General features: G+C 48.7%; 1 protein-coding gene across 1 annotated transcript in view; it reads right to left on the bottom strand.

Moving 5' to 3' along the window:
* The window catches only part of LOC147604323 (putative LRR receptor-like serine/threonine-protein kinase At1g56140), a 149,406-nt gene that overhangs the window by 106,620 nt on the left and 26,750 nt on the right, over positions 1-16,036 (bottom strand). The gene's annotated exons all lie outside the window — the stretch shown is intronic.

Genomic DNA, 16,036 nt, shown 5'->3' with positions numbered 1-16,036 from the left:
ACTAAAGTGGGGGGAGGCGATCCATCGTGAGTCCCCGCCTCGTGAACTAGGTGCATACTCGGCTATACCATGACTCGTGCCCATCTGTTGCTAGCTGCTAGGAGGACTGTAGAGCGAGCCTCGGGAATCTCTAGGGGGACAACACTGATCTTGTGAACGTATGTGACTGTTTGGAAGAGTGCCTCTACTACCATGAGCATCATGAGCTGAGGCCTCTCTACCTTCGGTCATTTGGCCGCTGTAAGATCAAGTGGTCCTTAGATCTTGGAAATGGGCCTGGAAGCACTGTCTCTCCATGAGAGCAAGAGAAGCATGCCCTCGCATCAGTCTAGCCTCTGCAGCATGGCTCATTGAAAAGACCGGTCCAGTAAAAGTGATCCCAAGTACACATATGAGTGTGCAATCTCCATTGGGCTGCCCACGTAGGTGAAACTAAGTTGAGATGTGAAAAGAGGGGACTTGTTGAAAACCATAACTTTGGTTTTCCCAAGGTTTACTGTGAGATCCCGCTGTGTTCAAAAGTAGTGTAATGTGTCAAGATGCCTCTGGAGAGCCTCTGGAGAATCTACAATAAGCACAATGCCCTCAGCATAAAGTAGTATGGCAACAAGGATGCCTCCTAGTGATACGCCTCCTCCCCCTCCTCTATCAATGAAGGCTGAAATCTCATCAATGTAGAGAACAAAGAGAGTGGGAGATAGTGGGCATCCTTGCTTCACTCCAATGGTACTGGAGATCTCCTTTGATAATCCTCCTGGGCATCTCACCCACCATATAACCGACTAATATAATGTCATGATCCCTCAAATCATGTCTGATGGTACCCCCAAATCCTGGAGTCTCTGCAGTAGTCTGACTCGAGGCACCGTATCAAATGCTTTGTGGAAATCCACAAAGCAACAATAAACCCGTTGGTGTCGTGCTTTAGCCTCTTCTATGATGGCTCGAAGGGTGAAGATGTGATCCAAAGTAGAGAATGACCTGCAGAAGCCTGCCTGCCTTGATGCTCTGTGCTCATGTCTCTCTGCTAGTCTATTGAGTACTGACCCATAAAGTTTGGCCAGTTTATGGCCAATCATAATAGTCCTGTAATTGTTGGGGTCCATGGGATCTCCGGCTTTATGAATGGGTGTGATGGTATGGGCTGTCCAGGTGGGTGCGAAGCCTTTCGAAAGAGCCTAGTTGAACATATGGGCCAGGGGGGTGCCAGAGTTCCCCCCGCATGGGAGATGTGCTTTGCGAGGAGGCCCTCGTGGTCCTCTGATCTATCCTTTTTGAGTCTCCGGATGGCTCGGGCTACCATGCGGGTGTGAAGAAGGTGGATATGATGGGACGTGGATGTGATGGTGGTGGGATGGGGGGCTGATCTGGTACTTCATACAAGGATCTTGCATATGTGTGCCATATGGATGGAGATGTGATGGGTGTGGGTGGGCGTTTCTCCTGGATTTTCTTCCAGCCCTCAATACTGTTCACACCTTTGAGAGATTGGTATAATTCCTTGTATTGGCCCTTAACATGTTCTCATTTCTTACGTCTGGTTGTGTATTAGTTAATCCTTTGAGCATCTCGCTCTCGGACTTGGCTAGTTGCAACTTCGCGTAGGAGATGCTCACATGTTGTGCAGCATTCCTTTTCATACCAGTCGTTCTGGGGCATGGTGCGAGTGGGGGATCTGGTCGTAAATCGGTTGGTGAATGGAAATGTGGCTATGGCAGAGGTATGTAAGATTGTGGTGAGCTGAGAGGTGAGGTCGGCTAGTGGGAGATTGGGGTCTACATATGTTAGATGTGAGTAAGAGATGGTCGGAGTAAGTCGAGTCCCCATCATGGTGGAAGTGAATCTAGGTTGAGTGGGAGATGGGCGGTGGTGGTGGTGATGTGGCTAAAGCCGGAGATCCCATCACGTAATCCACTGTACTCCAGCCTCCGCCATCTGGGAAGCATGTGAGAGCTCTGGAAGAAGGCCAACCGGAAATCCCGTTGAAGATGTCTAAGCTATGTGTGGTCCCCAGCACAAGGAACTCTCTCCCTGCTGATGCTGTAATGTCCCCTCTATCCTGTGATTATCACTGAATGTCAATCTCCTCCGAGTCTCTTGCATGGTCGGCTCCTCCTCGTCATATGCAAGTTCCCCTAAAAGGAGAACTTTGCCCAAACATGAAAACTCAATGATGTCTGCATGGAGGGGATAAAATTGCTCTCCCTCCTCTAGAATAGCATATGAGGACTTCCTAGGTGGGAAGTAACATACTGCAATGTGTATACATCTCTTTAGTGTGACTTGTAACCTCACCCCCATAAAGTGTGCCTCTATGTCCCTGCAGACTATGGTGATCATAGGCTGTAGATGTGTCCTGAATAGTATCGCCACTCCACCAGACCCTCAACCATGTAGCATGTTTGCCGAAGGCATGGGCAATCAGCGACTGAAGCAGCTGAGCAGCTGGAAGGTACGAACAAGAGCAATCCCAGGGCAGCATTCAATAAACTCCGACGAACCCTAAGCATAATTGCAAAAACTAGCGATATTGATAGAGAACCCTAGAAACATAAGAGAAAAAACTCTAACCCTAGAACAAGGAGATGGGAAAAGGGGGAGATGGAATCCTCCGTCCCACCCGGCGTGCCAAAAAGAGCTACATCTGTAGCAGCTCTCTATGCCCAATGGAAATCTGTGCCTAATGGAAATGAATTGAACAACAAGAGAGACACTTACGTACACAATACTCAGGTTTTCACCATGCCAATAGATCACTTTTCCATTGCAAAAAAGAGGGATTTTTATACAACTGTAAGGCACTTTTACACCCATTTGCATATGGGATAAACTAACTCACAAAAGTGGGTATTTTCCCCTACTATAGACAAACTGGTTATTTCCATGACTATGATATATACTATGCAAGTTTGACTACTTTTTTTGGGTGTTTGTGCTTATACGACATGCTTAACTGACAGTAGTGGCTTATCGTGATCCAGATGGTAGATTGATCATTGTATAGTGCATTTTTTTTTCCAGGAAAAAGATCCTTCAATTAGTTAAGGAAAAACAGCCCCAAAGGGCTAGATACAACCACAAAGGGCTACATACAAACTCCCCTCATTTAAAGGCGGGAATCAAATGATCATGAGGGGAAGAGACGCTTCTCCTCCGACTTCTGCCCTATGAGTAGAAGGCTATCTCATGGGGGGGGGGGGGGGGGGGGGGGGGGGGGGGGGGCAACCACGCAGATGGTCTGTAATGCCAAATGGGGTCACCTCCTCTATCTGTGAGGAAAGGGCCGGGCCTCTAGAGTCGCAAGAAAGCTTCCCGCAGCTTCCGCATGCGGTCTGAACCTCCCTGTAACTTCCTCCACTAACCGCAGAGAGTATGAATGATATCAAGCTATATGCTCCTGATGGTCTCGCCAATGGAGTGTGGGTACCCTTGATGGCCTCGCTGCATCTAGCACGCCAAATGTGCCAGGTTGCTATGCTACTGCAAATCTCCCATCTCTGGCATGAGCCTCGCCACCAGTCACTTGTAGGTGGGGCTGTGAGTGGTACTACTGCAATACGATGGTGAGAGATTAAAGGCCTAGCCCTTCCCCATCCTCCTCATAAGCCCTGACCACTCCAGCCTCTGTGGCCCAAGCGATAGTGCCCCATGTGATGATCCGAGTCGATGCCCTGTCCATAGCAAAGATGCGGAGAATCCTCCGCCAACTTTGCTGAGCCTTTGGGCAATCCCAAAGGCAATGTCTCTGAGTCTCCTGGGGGTGGCGCGCAACGGGCAAGCCGCTGGTCAACCGTCAACTGCCAGCCAAGTACCGACCGTTAAACTCCTATTTGCCAGCAACCAAAGAAAGGGGGTGATCTTTCTTGGCTGAAAATTATCCCACAGTCTCTTCTAGAAATCTGGAAGGAAACGTTGTGAGAGGCCCTGAGACTGATAATGTGTTGTTGTTGCCAGTGTGCCATCTATCTAGGGCATCTGGATCATGCGGCCTAGCCGTGCAGTCTATGCAAAGAAGGGGCATCTAGAGTCTCCTCCTGATTTGTTGGATCATGCAGAGTCCACTCTCCCAGATCCCACTGAAGGCGCGTGCGAGGTCGGCACTCCCATATCCATAGCTGCCATAATCTCTCGTTGGCCACCTTGGCCGGTGCTGGATCAATATGCCATTCACAAGCCCGAAAACCAATCACCCTCACCCTGTGGAAGGTGTAGCCCCTAAAATCCTCCAAGGGAAGCTCAGATCTCTCTAGTTTTGCCATGGGATCCAATAGAGAAAGTGGGCAGATCACTGTCCTCATCCGCTTTGTGGACCACCACTAGGATATCGTGTCTGGTAAACATGCCTAGCCACACTGGGGGAGTCAGGTCTAGGGGGCTTAGCCACTCTTGAGGGATAGCTGAGTCGATGTTGATGCTGAGCCTATCTCTGCCCCGGATCCCTATCAGGCCTCTCCTGCACCTCTAGGGGTAACTGCCTGTTGGCGATCCAATCTCCAAGAGACCTAGTTGGTCCCATGCTCAAGGCGCCTAAAGAAACGTGCGGTCGGGCCCCTGTCATGTGGTCACTGGGTAAACGGATTAGGGGGTTCTAGACCAAAGGCTGCCGAAGCCGCTCCTCTGATGCAACTCGAGCTATCTGTTTGAGGGCGGGCCTAAGGTGCTCCCAAGCATGAAGTAAGCTCGATGCAAATCTGTCCTCAAAAGCTAGGCTAAATCCATGGGCTCGCATCTTTGTGAAGAACCATCTAGTACTCTGCAGCCAAGGGCCCCCAAGACTCAGAGTGCGGGCTGAAAACCGGGCTAGCAGGAAATCCTTCCAGGGCTCACCACCGGGAAGGAGGCCTCTAACAATCAACTTGCCCAGTAGGGCGCAGCTCTGAATAGCTGGGTCAATGAGGCCTAGCCCCCTTCTGCGCGACGAGGCCGAATAATCACTCTCCATGCCACCTTGGCCCTGGTTGGCCTCCCATCACTTCCGGCCCATATCAATCATTGTAACTATCCAATACATGCCCGAGAAAAGGCCTAGGACGAGGTGATGTACTACATGGTGGCAAGAAGTACCTGGTTCGCTTCCACCACCCTGCCTACTAGAGAGAGCCTCGCCGAGCTCCAATATAGAAGCTTCTTCCGAATACTCAAAAGAAGCGGGGAGAGCTACTGCTCGGGAGAGATATCAATGCCAAACTGGCAACCAAGATATCGAACTGGAGTGCCCCTCGGGATCCATTGGAAATCCTCAAGTGGTCGCCAAGTCGGGACGGGTGCTGAGCTTACCCAAAAACCACACGACTTGTGCTCATGATGCGTGGTAGAAAACCTCGATCACCTCTGCAAATCTCTATAGATTCCCCACATCTCCTACAAGGAAAGCTGCTTGTTGTCTACAAACTCTGAGTCCAGCAGCTCCTCTTGCGTGCGGAGGAAAAGACGCAATCCCTGAAGCCCAGTCTCTTGGGCGGAGAGAAAACTACTCATGGCCTCGATGATGAATAGGAAGAGGTAAGGTGCCAGAGGACAGCCTTGTCTAACCGAGCGGGAGAAGGAGAATCTGTCACCACAAGCTCCCTAAATGAGAACCTGGCTATGTGAGCCTGAGTAAAGTCCTGAGATTCTATGTATCCACTCCATGGGGAATCCCATCCGGCTCATAGTGCCCTCCAGAAACCTCCAATCCACCCTATCATAAGCTTTCTCAAAGTCTAGGAGTAGCACAAAATGGTCGTGCTGCCGCATCGTGGCCGAAGCTGTCGCCTCCCAGAAGGTAAAGATGTTGTCCAGAATGCTCCAATCCTAAACAGAGCCGGTCTGAGTGTCATGGATCAAGTCCGGGAGAAAAGGATGAAGTCTCTTGCTAATGGCCTTGGCCAAGATCTTATAGGTTTTCCCTAGAAGAGTGATGGGTCTCCACTACCTGATCTCCAATCTGTCACCACCCTCCTTGGGAATCAAGTGAATCAAGCCCTCTGAGAGCCTCTCTGGCATGGCACCTGTGATCATAATCTCATTGAAGGCAACTCGAAGGCCACCTTCCATGAGGTCCCAATGGCAAAGAAAGAAGGAGACAGGAAGCCCATTCGCCCCCAGGCATTTTCCCCTGGGAAGTGCCGTCAATGCCTCCGCCAGCTCCTCAACAAGAAATGGTGTCAATAAGAATGACCGAAGAGAAGGGGGAACCACCTCCCTCGTATGCTGCCAAACCCTCTCGCGTGCTTCCACCACCTATGGAGATACTAGGGCACCAGTGAGGAGGGATCGAAAAAAGTCCGTGGTGATGGCTCTCAAAGGGGGGGGGGGGGGGGGGATCTGAAACAATAGCTCCATCCTCACAACGTAACGTGCGAATACCATCTCTCCTCTTATCGGGGCCGTCTATCTCAAAGAAGTCCTTTGTGACTCTATCGCCTACCTGAGTCCAGAAAGAGGCCCTAGCATGATACCTGTACTCCACCCTCCTCTCCTCTATGGATCTAATCTCCGTGCAAGCGGCGGCAAGCTGACTCTCGATCCACTGGCTATCCGGGAACCTCTCCTGAAGCTCCTGTAAAGAGGCAAGACGACCCCTCAAACTCCTCTCCTGCTCCTCGAAACCGTCTAATTGGCTCTGTGCTGCCTCCTGTAAGAAACAGCTGATCTCCCCTAAGCTCTCATCCAATGTGCGCGTAGCAAAGCCTTAAAGAAAATCCAATCCCGCCCATATCTGCTCTATCCTGCTACAAATATCAGGGTCTTGAATGAGGCTGTCCGGAATCCTTGAGCTCACATGCTTGTCATGCCTCCACGGGTCCTCTAAGGACAAAATAATCAGGGTGTGGTCAGAAAATGAAGTGCCTACCAAAATACCAGTCATACCCCCTCGGTTGCAAGCCTACTCCTCAACATAAAATCTCTCAAGTCTAGAGAGATTGGGGCCGGTGCTCACTGCCGATAGCAGCTGCTCACTGACAGATATACACACCCCTCCCTACCTCCCTGAGGGGCCGAAGGATGGGGACCAGAAAGTGTGACTCCTACCTCGAAGAATCTTTCCGCATCTGTGGGTGTGCCCCTCTGAGAGATGTTGCTCCTAGCAGAAAAGAATGTCTATGGGTCCCCCACTATGGCCCTCTAAAGCTCGCCATGTAGGACGCCTCGTCTATGAAAGCACTGAGGCCCCCCCTAAACCCTGAATGTTCCATGAAGCAATCCACATATCAATCTCGGTGTGATGCGGCACTAGCGGAACTACCCTCCCCTCAAAGAGTCTTGGGTGAGGGTTCAGACGGGAAATAATCACAATCTGTGCAGGGGCGAAGGCGCACCAATTGGGCACTAATCCTGTCCTCCTCCATGTGACACCATTGTGTGTACGAGCGCACGCATATGCATGCTCTGAACTCCATCGATCACAGTAGAGGTATCTGTAAGGGGGGGAAGAGGTACCACAATAGAAGTATGCACGAACACAAAAAGCAGCACCTCCAGACTGGAGACTACCATCTCCTCGTCCTGGCCTCGATGGGCTGAACCTCCCAGCTTCATCCTAGCCAGAGGCCAAAAATGGGTGAGAACGTCAATGATGCGGAGATCGTGGAGAAGGTGAAGGAGCTCAACTGCATGACCCTGAATGGCAGCTGCCACCAACTCAGGATCCCACTCTTTCCGCGGGGCTGCACTGAAGGGGAGAGAGAGGATCATCACGCCATTATCTGGTGTAGAGGGCCTGGAATGGTGAAAACCCACACAAACCCGAACAGGGGCTATTGTCTCCTCAAGCATGTCGGTCCCTTCTATCAGCAAACACCGGAAGAAATTGTAGTCCACAGACTATCCCAAGATCCTTCCAACCCCCCCCCCCCCCACCCCCCCCGCCCCCGAGACTCAGGTGGAAGAGCCCCGGAAGGGCGGCAATGGTCATCTCTACTGGCTTGGAAAATCGGTGAATCAAGCGACGGACTAATCCTGCCGGCTGCCTCCGCTCCGGGTCAAGGGCTGCTGGGGGGGCGACAAGAATGCTCTGGAGAGGCAAAACGCGGGGGGGGGGGGGGGGGGGGGGGGGGGGGGGGGGGGGGGGATGAGGGGGAGCGGGGAGGCGGAGAGGCTAGAAAGGGACGCTGTTGAGAGGCATCCATCGGGGAGGAAGGATGCTAGAAAAAGCTCGTCGGAGAGAGAGAGGGGTCTACCGGCTCCACTGGGCACTGAGGGCTGGAAGAGGTGTCGCAACAACGATGAATCGGCCGCCAAATTGGGGGGGCCCCTCTCCGTGACTAGAGGAGGCCCACCGTCTATGGACAGGTGCTGTGATAAGTGCTCGTAACAGTTCTCTGACAAAAATGAGTAGTCCTGCACGCTGCCAACCTGGCGCGCGCGGCGGCGACGCTCAGCTCTAGTGTTCGGCTAGCGGCCCCCGGGCGGGGGCCAACCGTCCGCCACTCTCTAGCTGCTGGGTCATCCATGGTCGGAACCTGGTGCTGTGTTCGGCTGGCGGCCCAAGCAGGGACCAACCGTCCGCCACTCTCTGGCTGCTGGGTCATCCATGGTCGGGACCTGGTGCTCCGTTGCCTAGGAACCTGCTGAAACCGGCCTTCAGAAACTTGACGGGCGGTGAAACAAACACTCACACACAAAACACTTCAACACCTTTGAGGACCTGGGAAAGGAAAACAAACAGGGGGAGCTAGAGTGGTGCTGCAAACAGTACACGGACACCAATTGGCCCCAAAACGTAGTGGCGTCCCTTGCAGTATTTCTTTACTTGATCAAATTTGAGTACAAAGTAAAACTTGTAGAATCCTCCACCAATATAGGATCCCTTATAGTTTCACCCAGGACTTCCAAATGAGAACTCTCGTTATTACAGCACAACATACCATAGAGAAGGCACACCTGTACAATGCCTCCCTGCTTTCCAAAGATCTTCTCCATCTCTAACATGGATCCTTCAAACCTTTTCCCAAACAGCAGTAGGGCTGTACTATATCATGTCCTTCCTTAAAGCCATGTAACCTTTCTCCTCAGGTCTCCAAAGACGTGTTTTCATATGAAGCCAAATACATATTTACCATAGACAAGCATATAATCGGTATAAGCCTCTACATGCCATAATCCCATGGCAGTAATTGTCTCCAAACCTGCAATCAGCGCCATGTAATCTGTGGCTGCTTTTCCGGTCCCCAGATCCAAGGGGCTTCTTGATCTCAGTCAGGACAAAGCCCTGCAAATCCAGCCGCCGAAGCATCACCAGAAACAACTGCAATTACATATTTGCAGGTGGCCTTCAAAGACTATGTGGCGGAGGTCTGAGGCCTGCTGTTCCGATCTAGAGAGCTCCATGTTCTATAAGGCAAAGGCGAGGGATCGATAATCACGAGAGAGAGAGAGAGAGAGAGAGAGAGAGAGAGAGAGAGAGAGAGAGAGAAACAGTCCAATTATCAGCCTTCTTTGCAGCCTTGCGCCACCCTACAGTACAGCCCGATGCTCCCTGCAACCCAGCCCGCCTGCGCTGCTGCTCTGATGTCGCCTATGCTCTTTGGCGACTGGCCAAACCTGTGGTATGCCTGCGCTGGCTTGCTTTTTGGCGACTGGCTGCTGCCGTGCACTCATCCCCTGCACTGCCTACCCTCAGCCCATACAACTGGCTAATGTTGTGCACCCCCAACCAATGCCTTGCCTTGCCACTGCTGTGCCTCAGTTGCCGTGTGCCAACGACCAGCCATCCATGGAGAAGAAGCGCCACACGCCACACGCCACCACGCGTCGAATTCCGCCACCCTTCGCTTTATAACAAGGATGCGATTCAGCCTGCTTTTCTCCCAAAACAAAAAACAAAAGCTAATAGCAAAAACGCATCCTTCCAAAAATAATATTATTTTAAGTCATCAAAGGTTATAAAACCTTATAAACTCAAAATCCTTTTGTCCCTTTCTCTAAATCCTTTTGTCCCCTTCACACTTGGGCTAGCCACACATGAGTTTCTTTCTCGATTCCAAACTGATGCCTTTCACACTGTCCATCTCGTGCCCGTGCCCCACTGTCCAAAGAAAAACACAGGGTCGTAACACCTGCTCCTCCCTCAGCCCCCTGGTGCGGATATGAGCGGAAAGTAGGTGGGGAACCATCGGGGGGCGGTCTCCTAGGCTGGCGCTGAGGGCAAGCTCTAGCTAGATGTCCCATGTGTCTGCAAATGAAGCATTGGCTTGGAAAGCCGGAGTACTCCACTCGCTACATAATGGGGTCACCCCGAAGGTTGGGAATAGATATCATGTGAGACACAGTATCCGGAGGGGCAGGCGGCGCAGGAATGCAAGGACGGGTGGAGCTCAAAGCTTCACGCCAAATGTCCGAATACTCGCTTCTTATCAAACACCACAATCAAAGGCACTGTACATCTTGTCAAACACTTGCTGTGATTCGGCAAGAAACCCACATTTAGCATGCATATCTACTTTGTATAGTGCATTTTGAATGGGAAGACTTATGAATTTGCATCAGTTTATGCCTCTGGCATCTGTTCACCATGCCTTGCTCTAGCAAAAACTTATGCAGTATCCATGGATGACTAATGCTTTTTTGTGTGTTGATTTTAATGATTCACCATCACGAGAGGACAATCCTCGTGGTTGCTCTCACATGATTGTGGTTGAGAGGATCTCATGGACAAATGCATTATATCGTCTGAATGCAATAGATGTGGAAAGAAACTTGCCCGGATGTGAAAGGATTTACATTCCATCACAATGCTCTTACTGATTATCGTGCTCACTTGGATCGTTGGTATATTTTAAATGATGATCATGCCAATCCTCATGCATGCCATATGTGGGTTGACTATTCGATGGGACTCTCTGATCATGCTTCCTTATGGCTGGGTCTTTATTTGGATGTGGTTGCCCACCAAAGCCTTTGTATGGTAAATAATAGTTCTCACTCAGCCCCTATTTCAGGAAATGGTGTGCAGTATTGTGGATGCCCTAAAAGCTGAAATGTATGAGGACATAGACATTGCTTGGCATCATTTTGCAATGAAAATACAAGGGGTAATACCAAATTATGGAAAATGGTACTTAGGAGAAGAAAGACAACAAATCACTGGGCTGAAAAATCAACTGCAAGTTATTGAAGAGCTTAGCCATATTTGTTTGTTATCGTCCCACAAACAAATGTAGATGAATTATGCCCGCCATGAACGGGATAAAAATGATCAATGAAAGCTGCCAAAATGGCAAATTCGATCATGACCAATACCCCTGCTTGACAACAATTGTTCCTTCAAAACTTACCTCAAAAGTTTGCATTCAACACGGCAAAAGCAATGCATTTCACGAGTTCAAATGCAAACTGGTGAATGGTCACAAAATCTTATGGAATTGGAACAATAATGCATTGCTTATTTTCAACATTCTTTTGCTTCACCCGCTCCATTGATAGCTAGTGTTTCTAGTGCTTGTCTTGAGCTCCTCTCTGAGGTGGTGTCAATTACGGATGCACAGGAAGCAAGAGACCTTTTACTTCCTTTGTTAGCTTTAGAGCTCAGTGGTGCTGTTAAATTTTAGGGCGATGGAAATCGCTAGGTTGGGAAGGTTTCATTGTTTTTCCAATTTTGGGAAATACTTGAACAACCACTGCTACTTATGATCAATCAATCGTGGTTGCAAGGAATTATGCCATCCTCTGCAAAAGAGGGGCTTGTCAAAGTGGTGCCCAAAAAATAGCTATGTCAAAATTTTTATGACTGGCGACCCATTAGTTTGATGCAAGTAATCTATAAAATGATCACAAAAATGCTCACTGACAGACTCAAAAGATTTCGAATAGAGACCTCCATCCTGCACAGTATGGCTTTGTTTCCAAATGACAGATCACTGATAATATCTGTAATGTCTATGTGGGGATAGAACATGCAAAATATACAAAGCAGGATTTCATATTACTTTAAGTTGATGTAGCAAAGGTATTTGACATTGTTCAATGGGAGTACATTGCTACAGTGATGGTAAAGCTTAGCTTTGGACAAAAACTCTCGAATGTTATTTACTAGCTTTTTGAAGACAATATGGCACGTTGTATATTGGGCAAAGGACTATCCTCTCAATGGGTATGGGGAAAACTATTAGATAGGGATTCCCCTTAAGTGCTTTATTGTATGCAATCACGCCACTCATCCTTTGCTACTCTACATGAATAAACTCACTAATACTGGGCAATTACATGCGTTGTGCCACTCATCCTTTACTACTCTACATGAATAAACTCACTAATACTAGGCAGTTACATGGGTTGCAATTACCAAATGGGGTGCTTTGGTTGCTCAAGCTTATGCCGACAACTCTTTTTTCTTCTCTAAGAATACACAAAATGATCTTAAAGTACTTATGAAAGCTCTTGAGCTCTTTGGAGAGGGGGGCAGGCTTGTTCATAACTTTTAGAAAATCATAATTACTGCCAATGAAGGAGATGGATTGGCATAGCATTTTATGGCCAGGACAGATTATTCATCCCACTGACATTGTTCTACATCTGGGATATCCTCTCGACTGGAATATGTCTCATCGAACTGCTACTAACTGGGTCATGCAGAGGTTGCAAGCCAAATTGGATAATTGGCACTTGTCTACTTGGCTTCTTCATGTGTGACTCAAAATTGTGCAACCCATTCTTATGGCTTACATTCAGTTCTTGCCACATTTAATATGGTCAAAACAACACATTTCCATCTTTATGTCAAAGACCATGGAGGTTTTATGGTGAACAAAACATCACCAGAAAGCACTACGCCTTCTAAGATTTGAAAGAATCTGCTCACCCAAGCTGTATGGTGGTCTCAATGTTCTTGATATTCATTATCATATGTCAGCACGCAAAGCAACCCTACTACAAACTTTTTGGCTCAACAACAACCTTGGACTCTCATGATTTGCCGCAATGTTGACAACCTATCAGACTTGCTCCTTTGGTAAATGGAACGTAAATGGAAGCTACAATACTGGGACATACTATTTGGACATGTCCAAGGCAAGATTCCTGGCTGCCCATACACAAGCCGGCTGATTGCTGATTGGAAAGCAGTATTGCAATCTATTCATTGGGCTAACATCAGACAGTAAATTCATTCAGGTAGGAAACATCCATTGGAGTCGTGCTTTTGTTGCTCCATTGGTGATTACAGCTCCTAGATCAACTTACTTTCTGTCTATCAAAGGAATATGCACTGTGCAAGATGTCATATCCCCTGAGGAACATGTTCTATCTTTCTCGCAAGCTCAATGTGTGAGGGCAAAAGGATGGAAGGACAAAAAATACGAGAGATCAGAGTAAAACCACACAGCATGAAATATGTGAGTGAATGTATACAAAAAAGGTGAGTGCAAATATGTACAAGAGCCCTCATATGAGAGGTGACTCTGAGCAAAAAGAAGAATAGTGCTGAAGCAGAGAAGGACGTCAGAGCTAAAGCACGGTCGATGACGAAGGCTCGTGTCGATGTGTGGCAAAGCACTCCGAGGTGATAGTGGCAGCCGAAAAAAGGTAACGTCGATGACGAGGATGGTGGTGCAGTCTCTGATGACACGGGTGCTACGTACCTAAAGCAGAGAGGGCCGCCGTCCCCAGTGGTGCAAGCTCTGGTGACACGGGTGCTGCATACCTGAAGCAGAGAGGTCTGCCGTCCCAATGTAGCAGAGAGGGCTGCTGTCCCGAAGTAGCAGAGAGGGCTGCTGTCCCAAGGGCTGTGCCAAAACGCACAAGATATGCTGGATGTGAGCCTTGATGTATGCGCTGAAGAAGACCGAGATAAATGCTGATATAAAGCCTGACGTAAGCCTGATGTAAGCACAGACGTGGGCTGATGTGAGCTGCAACAAAACGCAAATGTCTGCTGAAGCAAAATGCTGATGTAAGCTGATGTATAAACGCTGATATATGATGTAGGCGCTGACATATGGTGAGGTGAAACGCAAATGTGAGCAAAAGAAGGCCTGATGTAAGCACCAGAATACAGCCTGATGTTGGCTGATGTGAGCCGTGAAGTAGGCGGCCTGGACCAGCAGAGGAAAACGCAATTGAGAGCCTCTGCTTGTAGCGGCCAGATGGTACCTGATATGGCGATGAAGTGGTACACTGATGATGAGGTATGGGAAATGCTATATATAGTAAAGGGGGGTGCTGGTCGGTCACCATAAAGGTGTAGGCCAGCAGTCAAGACAAAAACCCCAAAAATATAAAATATAAAATAACTAGAAACTCCCTTTTTAGGGCTGGAAAAGTGCTATTTCTTCACACCCCCTCTCAGGCCAAAAAGGGACCATGAGAGAAGATGAAAGAAGATGAAGTATGCCAGGGTCCCACACAAACACAATGGCACAAGGAATGTACCCCCCTCTGGAAACAAGATCTGATAAAGTCGGAGAGGGCGATCCTGATGGCAAAGGTGGTGTGGATGAGGTGATGTGCATGGGTTGATCATCTCCCAAAGTATGATCTTGAACAAGATTCTCCACTGAGTAAGAAATCCCATTCCCTATGTGGTCCAGATCAGAGTTTGGAGAAGCATCTTCTCGTGAGAAGAATCAGTCCTCCGGCAGTGCGGGTGGACGATCCATGCTATGTGCTCTCGAGGTCTTCAATCTCTTTGCTCACGATAGCTTTGATACCATGTGAGGGCAAAAGGATGGAAGGACCAGAAATACGAGAGATCAGAGTAAAACCACACAGCATGATGTGAGTGAATATATATAAAAGGTGAGTGCAGATATGTACAAGAGCCCTCATATGAGAGGTGACTCTAAAAAGAAGAACAGTGCTGAAGCAGAGAAGGACGTCGGAGCTAAAGCGCGGTCGATGACGAAGGCTCACGTCGATGTGTGGCAAAGCACTCCGAGGTGATAGTGGCAGCGGAAAAAAGTTAACGTTGATGACGATGATGGTGGTGCAGTCTCTGATGACACGGGTGCTGCGTACCTGAAGCAGAGAGGGCTGCCGTCCCGAGTGGTGCAAGCTCTGGTGACACGGGTGCTGCATACCTATAGCAGAGAGGGCTGCTGTCCCGATGTAGCAGAGAGGGCTCCTGTCCCAAAGGAGCACAAAGGGCTGCTGTCCTGATGTGTAGCAGAGAGGGCTGCTGTCCCAAGGGCTTTGCCAAAACGCACAAGATATGCTCAATGTGAGCCCTAATGTATGCGTTGAAGAAGGCTGAGATAAATGCTGATATAATGCCTGACGTAAGCCTGATGTAAGCGCAGATGTGGGCTGATGTGAAGCGCTGATGTGAGCTGCAGCAAAACGCAGATGTCTGCTGAAGCAAAACGCTGATGTAAGCTGATGTATAAACGCTGATATATGCTCTGATGTAGGCGCTGACATATGCTGAGGTGAAACGCAGATGTGAGCAGAAGAAGGCCTGATGTAAGCGCCAGAATACAGCCTGATGTTGGCTGATGTGAGCCCTGAAGTAGGCGGCCTGGACCAGCAGAGAAAAACGCAAATGAGAGCCTCTGCTTGTAGGCGGCCAGATGGTACCTGATATGGCGACGATGAAGTGGTACACTGATGATGAGGTATGGGCAATGCTATATATAGTAAAGGAGGGTGCTGGTCGGTCACCATAAATGTGTACTCCAGCAGCCAAGACAAAAACCCCAAAAATATAAAATATAAAATAACTAGAAACTCCCTTTTTAGGGCTGGAAAAGTGCTGTTTCTTCACACAAGCCTACATTGCAAAAAATCGAAACACAATTACAACCCTTCCAGAATGTCATACTGGACCCTAGCCAAGATAGACTAGAAGATTGGATAATCCATAGAGATGAGACTTTTGTTTCTGTGAAATTTCCTTTTTCACATATCACAGCAGCAAGGATCTACCAATTGATTATACCACCACCATGGTTTTATGAGCATGGAAATATACTATGGAATTTGAATAAGCCAATGATATGGTGGAAAAAAACTTTGCAAAGGCTATGGAAAAGCCAGTTACCTCTCAAACTGAGAGTTTTCTTTTAGCGATGCATTACAGGAGTCCTTCTTGTTGGTAGCATTTTGGCAAAACGAAACATTG

The sequence above is a fragment of the Cibotium barometz genome, chromosome 62 (genome assembly GCF_041138505.1).
Source record: "Cibotium barometz isolate CiBa-2024 chromosome 62, ASM4113850v1, whole genome shotgun sequence".
NCBI classification, from domain to species: Eukaryota; Viridiplantae; Streptophyta; class Polypodiopsida; order Cyatheales; family Cibotiaceae; genus Cibotium; species Cibotium barometz.
The sequence above is the reverse complement of the archived record's forward strand: the minus strand, read 5'-3'. Positions and strand labels throughout refer to the sequence as shown.